A 14,952-nucleotide genomic window follows, 5' to 3' on the forward strand; every position below is an offset into this window, starting at 1 on the left:
TAACCCTTTCAGGCTCTCCCTGCGCTCCAAGACAGAAGCCTGAGCCTCATCTCCCAGCCCGCCCCGGCGGGTGAGCAGACAAGCCTCTCGGGCTGGTGAGTGCCGGTCAGCACCGATCCTCTGTGCGGGAATCTCTCTGCTTTGCCCTCCGCACCCCTGTGGCTGCGCTCTCTTCCGTGGCTCCAAAGCTTCCCCCCTCTGCCACCCGCAGTCTCTGCCCGCGAAGGTGCTTCCTAGTGTGTGGAAACTTTTCCTCCTTCACAGCTCCCTCCCACTGGTGCAGGTGCCATCCCTATCCTTTTGTCTCTGTTTTTCCTTTTTTCTTTTGCTCTACCCAGGTACGTGGGGAGTTTCTTGCCTTTTGGGAGGTCTGAGGTCTTATGCCAGCATTCAGTAGGTGTTCTATAGGAGTTGTTCCACCTGTAGATGCATTTCTGGTGTATCTCTGGGGAGGAAGGTGATCTCCATGTCTTACTCTTCCGCCATCTTCCCCTCCAGCTCAGCCTGGTATTTTTTAAAACTTAAAAACTAAGCCAAACTAAACATAAATGTGATATTTTTTTTTAAAGCAAGTAATTGTTGAACGAAAATTAAGATAGGGGTTATCTGATGAGACAGAAGAATATGATAGTGATGCAGAATACCCTGACAGGTAGAAGTTGCTGGTAGTATTTTAGGTCATCAGTTTGGGTGGTGATTTAATCAGTTCAGTATATTAATAAATAATATACTCCTCACCATCTTGAGTCCTCACTGTTCTCCTTTTCCACCTTAAATTGCCATATCCATCATACTCTCCCACGTATGTGATCCTCAGCTCCCTGCTCCTTTCTTGCTTCTTTGTGCAACCCTGTTAAACTCCCACCCAAACCCCTGTTAAATCTATTTCTGCATCTGAACAACCATGCTAACTCATCTCACTACCATGAAGTGAGTCAATACTAAATTTCCTTAGTCTGGTGGTTCTCAAACTTTACGGTGTATCAGAATCACTGGAAGGATTTGTACATGGGCCTCATCAAGCAGATTATTTGTTTTGGTATTGAGTTGTATGAGTTTTTTTTTTTTTTTTTTTTTTTTTTTTTTGCGGCACATGGGCCTCTCACTGTTGTGGCCTCTCCCGTTGTGGAGCACAGGTTCAACGGCTGTGGCTCACGGGCCCAGCCGCTCTGCGGCATGTGGGATCTTCCTGGACTGGGGCACGAACCCGTGTCCCCTGCCTCAGCAGGCAGACTCTCAACCACTGCGCCACCAGGGAAGCCCTGTATGAGTTCTTTATATATTTTGGATATTAAGCCCTTATCTGATACACGGTTTGCAAACATTTTCTCCCATTCTGTAGCGTGCCTTTTCATTTTGTTAGTTGTCTCTTGCTGTGCAGTAGCTTTTTAGTTTGATGTAATCCTGCTTACTTATTTTTGCTTTTGTAGCTTGTGCTTTTGGTGTCATATCTAATAAATCATTGCCCAGACCAATGTCAAAGAGCTTTTTTCCTATGTTTTCTTCTTGGAGTTTTATGGTATTAGGTCTTATGTTTTAAGTCTTTAATCCATTTTGAGTTAACTTTTGTGAGTGGTATGAGAGAGGTCCAGTTTCATTTTTCTGCATTTTTTTCATTTTCCTAACACCATTTATTGAAGGGGCTATCCTTTCCCCATTGAGTGTTCTTGGATCGCTTGTCAAATATTAATTGACTATAAATGCAGGGGGTGGTTATTTCTGGGCTCTCTATACTGTTCTATGTCAATTTTTATGCAAGTACCATGCTGTTTTAATTACTGTAGCTGTGTAGTACTGTTTGAGATGAGGACATGTGAATGCCTTTGGTTTTGTTGTTCTTTCTCAGGTTTGCTTTGGCTATTCGAGGTCTTTTGTGGCTCCGAACAAATTTTTAGGATTTTTTTTTTTTCCTGTGGAAAATGTCATTTGAATTTTGATAGGGATTGCATTGAATTTATAGATGACTTTGGGTAATACAGATATTGTGTATAGAAACACAGCTGATTTCTATATGTTGATTTCACATCCTACAAGTTTACTGAACTTGTTCATTAGTTCTAATAGTTTTTTGGTTCAGTCTTTAGGGTTTTCTTTAGATCGTATAATCTTCAAACAACAATTTTACTTCCTCCTTTCCAATTTGGATGCCTTTTTATTTCTTGCTTGACATTTTTCTCATTCCAATTTTGATTGCTTGCTGATTTTGTTGTAGCTTTATTTTCCTTTACATTGGAGACAGAAATACTGTCTTTATGTCAAAGGAATAAGTTTGTCCTCTAGCATCAAAACACATTGCTATTCTTAAATTGAGAATAGGTTTAAATGATGGACTAACATCTAGGAACTATGTTGTAAGAGATGGAGTAGAATGAGAGACAAGACTGGTTACAAAATTTATTTTTCTTTCTTTCTTGTGTGTGTGTGCATGCCAAGTAGGTATTTGTATAAATTAAATACCTATTTGGTATTGTCAAGGAAATATAATTATGTAATCTGTAAAATAACCCTCCTCCCTTCAAATAATCAGCACTGTATATCTCCTAGGCATGAACACACATAAACAGAAAGCCAGAAATCCAAGATATCAAGATCACCATCTTGGCACTGGACTTTCTATTTCTAGGGCAGTTTAAGTGTTCCTATTTTCACTGACTTTTTAGACCTTGCCTTTCTTTTCCCCCTTTCTACTCAGATCTACTTTATTCACTTCCTTGTCATCCTGTATTAACCAGTTCTCTGATTTGAAACCATTGAGTGCTTGTGACATTAGTATTACCATCTTTTTCTGTTTTTAGAAGTAAAATAGTGTATTTTAAAACTTTAGTCTCCCATATATGACCTCATTTAATCCCCAAGACTACCCTATGAAGTTGGTGGAGTGAAGTAAGTTGCCCCAGCTCACACAGCTGCTAAGTGGCAGAGCCAGAACTATGACCCTTTCCTTGCCCAGTACCTTTTCTGTTACACTACAAACTTTTTGTTTAGGTTGGTTTTAAATTAGACCAGTCAATAGTTAACTCCCCCTGAAAGTAAGATGAAGACAGAATAAAGTTAAAACTCCCCTCTCCCTTCCCCCAGGAATACTAACTACATCAGTGGTATTACATCTTACTGCATCACATCGGGAGATAGTAATCTCAAATTTTTCCACTAAGTTTGATCACTTGGTTAAGGTGGTGATCATCAGATCTCTCTTTCTGAAGATACAGTTTTACTCTTATAACTAATAGACAATCCGAGGTAATACTTGAGGATCATTTGATTTCCAAAAACCTTCCTCCCAATACTCATCTGAGTAAATTATTACACTGGAAGTTGCAAAATAATTTTCCAGCTCTAGTATTTCATCTACATGCATTAGCTGCCATCCTTGTTTTTGTTTTTTTTAAGCTTTCCCTTTTTCCTCGTAACCTCACTTTTTTTAAAAAAGAAATTTTAGTATCACTATGGATGCAAGGACTTTTTTAAATCATTGTGTTATAATCCATTACTATTACTGCTTTTTTCTTGGATGCTTAAATTGTTCCCAGATTTGAGCCCATTTGTCTTTGAGTACCCCCTTAGTTTCTTGCACTATAAGATGTTCCAGGCCCACTTTTTGTGTTCCCTGCAAACCTGGAATTAGCCTTTTTTTTTTTTTTTTGAGAAAGAATATTTAGGAACTAAAATCTGATTGCTATTGTGAAGTCATGATATCTAGACCCTTTCAGTTGATAGACAAAGAAAATAAACCTCTTTGAAAATTATGAGTTCATGTTAATTTAAATGGAGCCTCACAGGATTCTTTTTCAACTTATCCTCATTTCATATTTTCATCTCTCTTCTGCCATTATAGACCCTCATTTTTAAGTCTATATGGTGATTCAATTTCATACTAGAAAGCATCATTTTTACTTGTTTTAGAAAAATTTGTTCAGTTTACCAAAGAGATCAGTATACTTTATTTGAAAATTAATAGGAGGGACTTCCCTGGCAGTCCAGTGGTTAAGACTCCACACTTCCATTGCAGGGGGCACAGGTTCGATCCCTGTTCGGGGAACTAAGATCCCTCGCATGCTGTGCGGCGTGGCCAAAAAAAAAAAAAATTAATATGAAAGCTTAAAAACCTCATGTCACTACTTTCAATGCCTCAGTAGGAAACAGGCAAGCAGATCAGTGGTCCTAAAAAAAAAAATCCAGTTTTCAGGTGATTGTTGTAGTTCCTAATTTCTATTTTCTTTTTAGCTGTTTATACAAAATCATCACAGTCACAAATTTACTTCTCCAAGTGTGCAGATTCACATTTTAGATTCTCAGTGGAATCCAGTTCAGTATTTTTGACATTTACAGCATTATGCTGAATTGTAGCATTTGCTTCTTCATGCTTTTATATTTCAGTGAGCTACTTTTGAGTTGTTGGTTTACTTCTTGAAATATGGACATCATGCAATACAATAAAAATAATGAAAAATGCATACTAACTGAAACTAACAATATGCAAATGACAAATACCTTATTGCCTTATCTGATAAATGCAGTCTGTGTAGTATGCATGAAATATTTAAGAATGTAAGTATTAACAAAAGAGGTAGGTTTCTATGGAAATAGTAACTACTTCTATCTTTTACAAATTTGAAATTGTGTGAAAAAAGCTTAATCCCAGTAATTTTATCTCTGACCCCCAAACTGCATGTAAACCACTTAGTAGACATCCAGGGATTTCTAGCATCTAAACACTGTAAAAAAGAGTTGTAGCTTTTTCTCATCCACCATCCTGGGCTCATCAAAGCCCAGGATCTTTTGGATAAAGTAAATAAATTGCAATTCGATTTCTAAAGAACCCCTGATGCCTCCTTGGTACCTGCTTTATCTTTACACACTGATACTACTGCTTTACTCCTCCCTCAAGTTGTTTGTGTTATAGTCTAGTTAGAATAGGTAGAAAATAAATGCCAAAATGGCCTTTTAAATGTTGTCATTTGAAGCTAACACTCCAAATTGGAGACCTTTGAAATGAGGCCTTTGAAGAAAAAAGCAGTCTAAAGTGAAGTGTGCATAACTGTTTTGAACTGGGAATTACCTCTAGTTTAGTGAATAAAACCTATATAAATTAAATAAAACAATGCATATATATTTCCTTTTTCTGTATTATGTCTTATACTTATCCATGTAGAGATGTCCAAGCATAGGATTCAGGAAGAGGACTGGGCTGGAGATATGAGGGTTGTTGGATGGTAACTGAAGTCACAGGAGTAGATGAGGTCACTTAGGGTTGAGTGTGGAGAGCAAGAAGATAGAAGGGTCAACCAAGGACAAAATTCTAAGGGATGAGTAGAAGAGGAAGACTCAACAGAGACCTAAAAGCAGTAACCAGAGGTAGGAAGGAAATGAGAGAATTAGTATTATGGAAGCCTAGGGAAACAGAGTTTCAAAGAGGATTGAAAATGGACAACAATGTGAAGTGTTAATTTGTGAAGATGAGGTCTGAGATGTTCCACCTGCTTTAGCAACATGGATATTTTTGAGACCATGATGAGAGTAGTTTTACTGGTGTGCCCAGGGCTGAAACTAGCCTGCAGTGCTTTACAGTGGGAATGAGGGGGAATCTTTCAAGAAGTTTGGCTATGAAGAGCAAGAAAGTGCCAGGGATCAAGGAGTTTAGGACACAGAAGACACTGGAATGTGTTTACATGTTGATGGGAGGGAGCAAGCCAGCCACACTGCTTGTAATCCCCACAGAACCATGCAGTATGAGGCCTCCTTGTTTAATTCATGGTGATCATCTTCACTCTTCCCAGAGATGGGGCTAAACCCAGTGAACTTAAGTGCTAATCATCTTCCAGATTCTGCTAAAGTAAAACAGTCTTTCTCTGACCACTCTCTCCCAACAAAGAATTAATCAAATCCTCTTATGTCCCCACCATAACCTGCAAAATACTCTCCATGCTTTATTGCATTTATTTGTTTACATGTCTCTTTGCCCCATAAGTTGTGTTTTATTCATCTTAAATGCCAAGTGCACAGCTCTGTCGCTGATAGACTGTAGTGTTTGCTGATAGACTGTAGTGTCGCTGATAGACTGTAGTAATAGCCTTTTATAAAGCAATAACCTTCATTTTAAAAAATCACATATTTTGTGTTACCATATTGGATCTTCACAACAACTCTGTGAAAAAAGCACTGTAATATTCTCATTTTATAAATAAGAAACCTGAGACTTAAGAGAGCTAAGTAACTTGTGCAAAGTCACATAGTAAGTGGAAGAGACAGGACTCAAACCCAGTCTGTTAGCAAGATTCATGCTCTTAAGCTCACTATAGTCAATGCATGATTGAATAAATGAAAGAATGGATGGGTATCAAGGAATTCAGAAGGACAAAATTCCCACAAATGAACTACCACACCATTTGTTAAACATAACACATACTGAGAGTGTCTAGTTGCTCAATAAATGCTTTCTGTTGGGAAAAAAAAAATGGAACAGTTGCAAAACTGACGTGTAAACTTCCAGACTGTTAACCACTGGAGGCTTCTTTCTTATTCTTCCTTTCTAGAAGACAAAAAGGATTAACATCCATGCTCTCTTTGTTCATCTGTGTACGCCTTGCTCCAAGAGCTTAATGATACAGATGAAAGAACATGGCACTTTTGAGGAAATGAAACTTCACAGTAGCTGGAGTATATGTAAAAACTGCAATGGAGTAGGTGAGTAAAGACTAGGAAATGCAGGCATTGTGGGCTCTGTTCAGAAAGGTGGGTTTTTTTTGCTCGTTTGTTTTTAATTTTTATTTTATATTGGAGTATAGTTGATTTACAGTGTTGTATTTCAGGTGTACAGCAAAGGGATTCAGTTATACATATACATATAGCTATTCTTTCTCAGATTCGTTTCCCACATAGGTTATTACAGAATATTGAGTAGAAGGCCCTGTGCTATATAGTAGGTCCTGTTGGTTGTCTATTTTACAAATAGCAGCGTGTATATGTTAATCCCAAACTCCTCATTTAGCCCTCTCCCAACCTTTCCCCTTTGGTATCCATAAGTTTGTTTTCGAAGTCTGTGAGTCTGTTTCTGTTTTGTAAATGAGTTCCTTTGTACCATTATTTTTAGATTCCACATATAAGTGATATCATATGATATTCGTCTTTCTCTGACTTACTTTATTTAGCATGATAATTTCTAGGTCTATCCATGTTGCTGCAAATGGCATTATTTCATTCTTTTTTATGGCTGAGCAATATTCCATTGTATATATGTACCACATCTTCTTTATCCATTCATCTGTTGATGGACACTTAGGTTGCTTCCAAGTCTTGGTTATATTGTAGATAGTGCTGCTATGAACATTGGGGTGCATGTATCTTTTCAAATTATGGTTTTCTTCAGATATATGTCCAGGAGTGGGATTGCTGAATCATATGGTAGCTCTATTTTTAGTTTTTTAAGGACCCTCCATACTGTTCTCCATAGTAGCTGTACCAATTTACATTCCCACCAACAGTGTAGGAGGGTTCCCATTTCTCCACATCAGAAAGGGTTATTTGTCATAGGGGCAGATCTAAATTTTGTGGGGCCAAAAGTATATACAATTTGGGGGGCCCTCTTTAAGAAATCCATGATTTTGTATTTATAGCTACAGAATTAAGTTCAGAGCCTTGGAAGGGGCCTGTGCAAGTGCACCTTAAGTTTCATTAGCTTTCTGATAAATCACCTATGCCTCAGAGCCACTGAAGCATCTCCAGCTGGGAGGAATGTGGTTAGATTTGCATGGGGAGAATGGATCAGAGGGTTCAAGTCTGAAGCCTGGAGCAGTAGCTTGGAGCCACCTCAACAACTGTGGGAGATGATAAAGGCCTAAACTAGGGTAAGGCAGTTAGGAGAGAGAAAAGTGGGTGAATAAAGCCTCTTCAGGTGGTAGAAACCAAGGACTAGGACTGACTACAGGTAGCCCATAGGGGCCATATACCAACCACATCACAGAAATGTCTCCCCAAGCAATGTGATTTCCACTTATCCTTTAAGGGCCTTTTCCAGTTAAGAAGTACTTTTTTCCTCTTTGTGCCCTGCTCTTTCCACACAGGTACAATGAATGTCTCCTTCTCTCTGACTCCCTTGGGCTTTGTACACACCTCCATCTTATACTCGCTCATAGCATCAGGACAGGGCATGCCTTATTCACCTCTTGTATCTTGTATCTCCAGAGTCTTCATAGTGGAGGATGAAGGAATGGCCTGCTTTGCTCTATACAAAGACATTTAGAATAATATAAAATATTAGGAAGTTTCTATGAGTGATTGAGATTCAACCTACGATTAGTTGTTGCTATGAATTGTAGTTGGGCTCCAACATAATAAAAGTGTCCCTCTGACAACCACCACAAGAGTCATCCCTTATTAAAGTTTAGTTCTTCCTAATCTGTAGAGAAGTTCCACATATAAGCTGTCACTTAAAACTTATAGCCACTTGGAAAATCATCACATGGAGGTAGCAAAGAGACCTAGGACTAGCCCTTATTTTGCTACTATTAGTGTGACCTTGGAGAAGTGATTTCACCTTACTAGTGATATGTGAACATTTCACCCTAATGTTCTCATCTGTAAAATGACGGAGTTATAGTAGGTCATTGATTTTTAACCTTCGTTTTCAAACTAAATCTTCAGTATTACTCCAGCACATAACAAAGTCAGAGCAGAAGCAGGCTGGGGGCCCAGTTTGTCACTCACTGGAGCTAATTCTGAGGTCTTCCGTCAAAGCCCCTAGCCTACACAGTTTGATGTCCATGCTACTAGAAGACCCTTAATTAAATGCCTTAGAGCTGTCATTGACCATCTCCAATATGATGGTCGACTCAAAGTCACTGAGCTAAACTGTGGTATAAGGGCCAAAATCCAAGCCCCTGTTTTGTACTGAAGAGCAGACCTCTGCTCACAATGACAAATTAGGACAGTGAAAGGAGTTGTTTAAATACCAGATAATATTTGTTGGGCCACAGCAATGCAGGAGGATGTTGAAAGTTCTGAGTCCATCATTAAGTTTTCTGGTGTCTCATAGCTGTAGAGCTAGAAGGAACCACAGAGGCAGTAAGGTCTTTCCAGAGAAATCTCTTACAGATCAGCTAAGTCTCTGCTTAAATACCTTCAGTGAAGTCTTCAACCTGACCATATGGTCGTCTGGGAGCTCCATGTAACTTTTGCATCCTAGACCTGTCTTTCAGAACAGTATAGAACAAAGTAGCCTTTCTAACGTCTTTAAGAGCACTAAACCCAATTCTTCTGTGGTTTTAACTTTCTCAACTATGTCAATTTAAAACAAAATATCTTTTGGCAGAATCTTAAATTCAACATAATATCACTCTTTGCTTGTTTTTATTACTCTTGTTAAGTACTTTATATACCAATGATCTTCTTTCCCAGATGTCTCAAAACATTTATTTCAAATAATGGCTGTCTTTTTCCCATTGTATATTCTTGCCTCTTTTGTCAAAGATTAATTGACCGTAGGTGTGTGGGTTTATTTCTGGTCTCTCTATTCTGTTCCATTGACCCACGTGTCTGTTTTTGCACCAATACCATGCTGTTTTGATTAATTACTGTAGCTTTGTGGTATTGTCTGAAGTCTGGGAGAGTTATGCCTCCTGCTTTGTTCTTTTCCTTTAGGGTTGCTTTGGATCTTTTATGGTTCCTATAAATTTTAGGATTATTTGTTCTAGTTCTGTGAAAATTTTCATGGGTAATTTGATAGGAATCACATTAAATTTGTAGATTGCTTTGGGTAGTATGGCCATTTTAACAATATTAATTCCTCCAAGCCAAGAGCATAGGATATCTTTCCATTTCTTTGAATCATCTTCTGTTTCCTTTATTAATGTTTTATAGTTCTGAGTATAAGTATTTCACCTCCTTGGTCAGGTTTATTCCCAAGTATGCAACTGATTTCTGCATGTTAACCTTGTATCCTGCTACCTTGCTGAATTTATCGGTTCTAGTAGTTTTTGTGTGAAGTCTTTAGGGTTTTCTATATGTAGTATCATGTCATCTGCATATAATGACAGTTTTACCTCTTCCCTTCCAAGTTGGATACCTTTTATTCCTTTTTCTTGTCTGATTGCTGTGGCTAGGACTTCCAAAACTGTGTTGAATATAAGAAGTGAGTGAGTATCCTTGTCTTGTTCCAGATTTTAGCAGGAAGGCTTTCAACTTTTCACCATTGAGCAGTATATTGGCTGTGGGTTTGTCATAAATATCTTTTATTATGTTGAGATATGTTCCCTCTATACCCACTTTGGTAAGAGTTTTTATCATGAATGGGTGTCGAATTTTGTCAAATCCTTTTTCTGTGTCTATTGAGATGATCATGCTTTTTGTTTATGTGGTGTATCACATTGATTGATTTGTGTATATTGAATCATCCTTGTGAACTTGGGGTGAATCCCACTTTGTTGTGGCATACGATCTTTTTTACATGTTGTTGGATTTGGTTTGCTAATATTTTGTTGAGAATTTTTGCATCTGTATTCATCAAAGATATTGGCCTGTAATTTTCTTTTTTGGTGGTGTCTTTGTCTGGCTTTGGTATCAGGGTGATGGTGGCTTCATAGAATGTCTTTGGGAGTATTCCCTCCTCTTCAATATCTGGAAGAGTTTGAGAAGGATTGGTATAAGTTCTTTGTATGTTTGGTAGAATTTGCCTGTGAAGCCATCTGGTTTTGGACTTTTGTTTGGAGGGGACTTTTGCTTTGTAGGGAGTTTCTACTGATCCTATTTCACTTCTAGTGATCATTCTGTTCAAATTATCTATTTCTTCTTGATTCAGTTTTGGTTGGCTGTGTGTTTCTAGAAACTTGTGCATTTCTTCTAGGTTGTCAAATTTGTTGGCCTAATTGTTCATACTATTCCCTTATGGTTTTTTGTATTTCTGCAGTGTCGGTTGTTAGTTCTTCAGCAAGTGGTGTCGGGAAAGTTGGACAGCCACATGTAAATCAGTGAAGTTAGAACACTCTCACCATACACAGAAATAAACTCAAAATGGCTTAAAGACTTAAACATAAGACATGACACCATAAAATCCTAGAAGAGATCATAGGCAAAACATTCTTTGACATAAATTGTACCAATGTTTTCTTAGGCCAGTCTCCCAAGGCAATAGAAATAAAAAACAAAAATAAACAAATGGGACCTAATCAAACTTATAAGCTTTTGCAGAGCAGCAAAGGAAACCATCAACAAAATGAAGACAACCTACAGAATGGGAGAAAATATTTGCAAATGATGCAACTGACAAGGGCTTTATTTCCAAAATATACAAACAGCTCATACAACTCAACAAGCAAACAAAAAACCCAGTCAAAAAATGGGCAGAAGACCTAAATAGACATTTCTCCAAAGAAGACATATGGATGGTCAAAAAAGCACATGAAAAGATGCTCAACGTCACTAATTATTAGAGAAATGCAAATCAAAACTACAACGAGGTACCACCTCACACTGGTCAGAATGGCCATTGCTAAAAACTCTACAAGTAACATATTCTGGAGAGGATATGGAGAAAAGGGAACCCTCCTACACTGTTGGTGGGAATGTAAGTTGGTATAGTCACTATGGAAAACAGTATGGAGGTTCCTCAGAAAACTAAGAATAGAACTACCATATGATCCAGCAATCCCATTCCTGGGCATATATCCAGACAAAAGTAATTCAAAGAGATACATGCACCCCTGTGTTCATAGCAGCACTATTCACAATAGCCAAGACATGGAAGCAACCTAAATGTCCACTGACAGATGAATGGATATACAATGGAATACTATTCAGCCATAAAAAGAATGAAATAATGTAATTTGCAGCAACATGGATGCCACTAGAGATTATTATACTCAGTGAAGTAAGTCAGAAAGAGAAATACCATATAATATCACTTATATGTGGAATCTAAAATATGGCACAAATGATCCTATCTACGAAACAGAAACAGACTCATGGACATAGAGAGCAGACTTGTGCTTGCCAAGGAGGAGGGGGCTGGTGGAGAAATGGAGTGGGAGGTTGGGGTTAGCAGCTATTATATATAGAATGAATGGATAAACAAGGTCCTACTGTACAGCAAAAATTCAATATCCTATGATAAACCATAATGGAAAAGAATCTTAAATTATGTATAATGGAATCACTTTGCTGTACAGCAGAAATTAACATTGTAAATCGACTTCACTTAAAAAAAGAGGAATGATGACCTAAAAAAACCCCCCAAAACGGCTATAGCAGCCATAGGCTGTTGCAGATCAGGGCAAAACCATGAGGTTGTGATACTCTGCAGAAGAAAAGTTTCATGGTCACCTTTTCCCTGCTCCTCTTTCACCAAGTATGAGCTTGAGCGTCCTAGAATGGCAGTTGAAAGTCCCCCCCAGCCAGAGAAATGCCAGTAAGGATTATGAATGGAAGTTTGTGCTTTTGAGAGATGCTGGCATCCCTGCGGCCTAGAGATCAGCCAGATAGTGGTTCTGCAGTGACACCTTAAGACCTTGAGATCCTGATGTAAGAAGTATGTACGTGTAATACCTGGGAGGGAGAGAGTGAGGTGTTCAGGGGGCCAAAAATCTCTCAGTAGCTCCATAATTTGCAAATGAGGTTAAAACTCCAGCAACAGGAAAAGTCAGGGCCACTGACAATTGGAAATATTGGCATGGGGCACAGAGGTCTCTTGGCTGGATTAGGACCAGATGGGTAATAGGCTGACCCCTCCCAGCTGTTCATCTTGATAATCAAAGTAAAGCTTGCACCTGTGATACAAAATTAGCTCAGAAACCAAAGACAACCCTGGGTAAAGTACATTTGTTGCTTTGAACAGAAGCTTACTATCAAGAGACATTTAGTTTAAGAAGCATTTCATTTGGAGGAAGAGCTAAAAGAACAATTTCTAGCTATTAACTCCTTGTCACCTGAGCTGATTTAAAAATAATTCAAAAACTCACTCTGAAGAGCTTTCCCCAAAGAGCCAGATACAAGTATTGCACTGAATAATTCTGTTCATTTATAAACTGAAGTCTATTTGAAAGCTACAACTTAAGTCAGGCCTGAAGCAGCTTCCTGTGAAGTAAGCTTCAACAGTATGGTTCAGTGGAAAGGAGCAGTGGATTGAGTGATCAAGAGACCTGAGTGAGTCCCATCTCTGCTAAGTGAACTTGGACAGAGCTTTTGGTTTCTCTAGGCTTCTCTGAACTACAAAATGGGGAGATCAGACGGGAGCAAACTCAGATTCCATGAAACTTATCAAATCCTTGAACTAGAGTAATCGAATTGTTCATAAAAGTGGCTTCCAGCAAGTCTTTGTTTTAAATACCCGAATGGAAGGGGCCACAGTAACCAAGTTTTCAACTCTGTTTAAAGATGCTAGCATGAACAGGATGGATCTACTTTATCTTCATAGAAATGGCCTTGCATAGCTCACTAATATTCCTAACTTGCTAAAAATGTAGGCCCCAAACAGAAACAGGCTTCACATTCTACATATGATCAGCTCCCAGTGAGGTGGTTGCCCACCTATGTATGGGGAGTTTTTCCATACCTGGAGGTAAGGCTGTAAGCTCCACTCTCTAAAACAGCAAATACACCCTCTGCCCACAGATTACTCTTTAAAATCAGTTTTATTGATCCATGTTTTTAAAGTGTATTCTAAAAAACAGACCAAAATGTTGACATAGTTGAGTGGCAGGAGCTAGGTCCCTCCCTTCCCTTTATGCTTAGCTGCATTTTTCTAGTTATCTAATACATTTTCGTAGCCAGGAAAATGAAAAAAACTAAACAAATCACATTACTATACCTGAACTGCACCTATGTTTTAAAAATAAAGCATAGCAAACAGCTGGAAAGAAAAAAAATACCAAAACGCTGGTGGCTATTTTTGGGTGGCTCATGGATATTTTCATTATGCATTTTCCAAATGTTCTATAATGTACATGCACTAACCTTCGATAATTGCAAAAATATTTTAAGATTTACTTAACTGGTTGCAGCTTGCAGAGTCAGGCATTACTGAATGGGACTTTTGTGGTCAATCACTAGAAACTGGGGAGCATTAGAGGAGGGAGGCTACTGCTCTCAGTTCATACTTGGAAAGATGGAGATGTGTGGTGCTGGGGACCAAAGCATTAACCTAGGGACATTAACCTAGGATTTCTTTCCTTCTTCGGTCTCACTCTGGGTAAGATGGGTTCTACGTGCCTGGCGTATACATTTCATCACTATCCTTGCAATTCTGTATTTGGGTTATATTGTTCTTGTGTTGATTTGTCTGGTGTTCTTCCACAGCTTTGAGTAGTAGTGTTTGTTTGAGTGTCCTACATTTTGTGTAAGGGAGAAATACCATTTGTCTTCGTGGTCCAATACCTATCCCCCTCCCATGGTCAACAGAAATGACAGTGGAAGTCTGATCTTACAGAGGGGAAAGTTCCTCTCTGGACCGGAGCTGCAATCTGCCCACCAAGGCCACAACAGGAGATTGTCCTTTTAATCTAGTGCTAACCTTTTTACAAATGTGTAAGAACCATGACACCTGTTTTATAGCAGTGGGTATATTTGTTTAGCATGGATTCAAGTCCCCTGTACAAACTACCTAGCTGGCAAAATGTTGGTCTTCGCTTACATTGCCTAGCAGTCAAGAGACCTTAAATCAGTGTTCCGCGGAGTGAGATGCAAAACTTGTACACATCACAATCACCTAGGGGGAAGGTGCTGGTTAAACAAATTCCTGGACATCCTCAGGCCCAATAATCTCCATTTTAAATATTCTTTAGACTATGAGTATCCCAATTAGTAGAAATAACAAAGAACTGTAGATACACAGATTCTATACAGTGAAATGTAAACATCTGGAAATTGAAATCTGTCTCTGTTACTATTTACTAGCATCATCTTCTGCTCAATAAGCTGAGAAAAAACACATAAACATTCTTGTATCTCTAAAGCCAGTGCCTTTCA

Source organism: Lipotes vexillifer, unplaced genomic scaffold (genome assembly GCF_000442215.2).
Source record: "Lipotes vexillifer unplaced genomic scaffold, Lipotes_vexillifer_v1.1 scaffold490, whole genome shotgun sequence".
In the NCBI taxonomy this organism is placed as follows: Eukaryota; Metazoa; Chordata; class Mammalia; order Artiodactyla; family Lipotidae; genus Lipotes; species Lipotes vexillifer.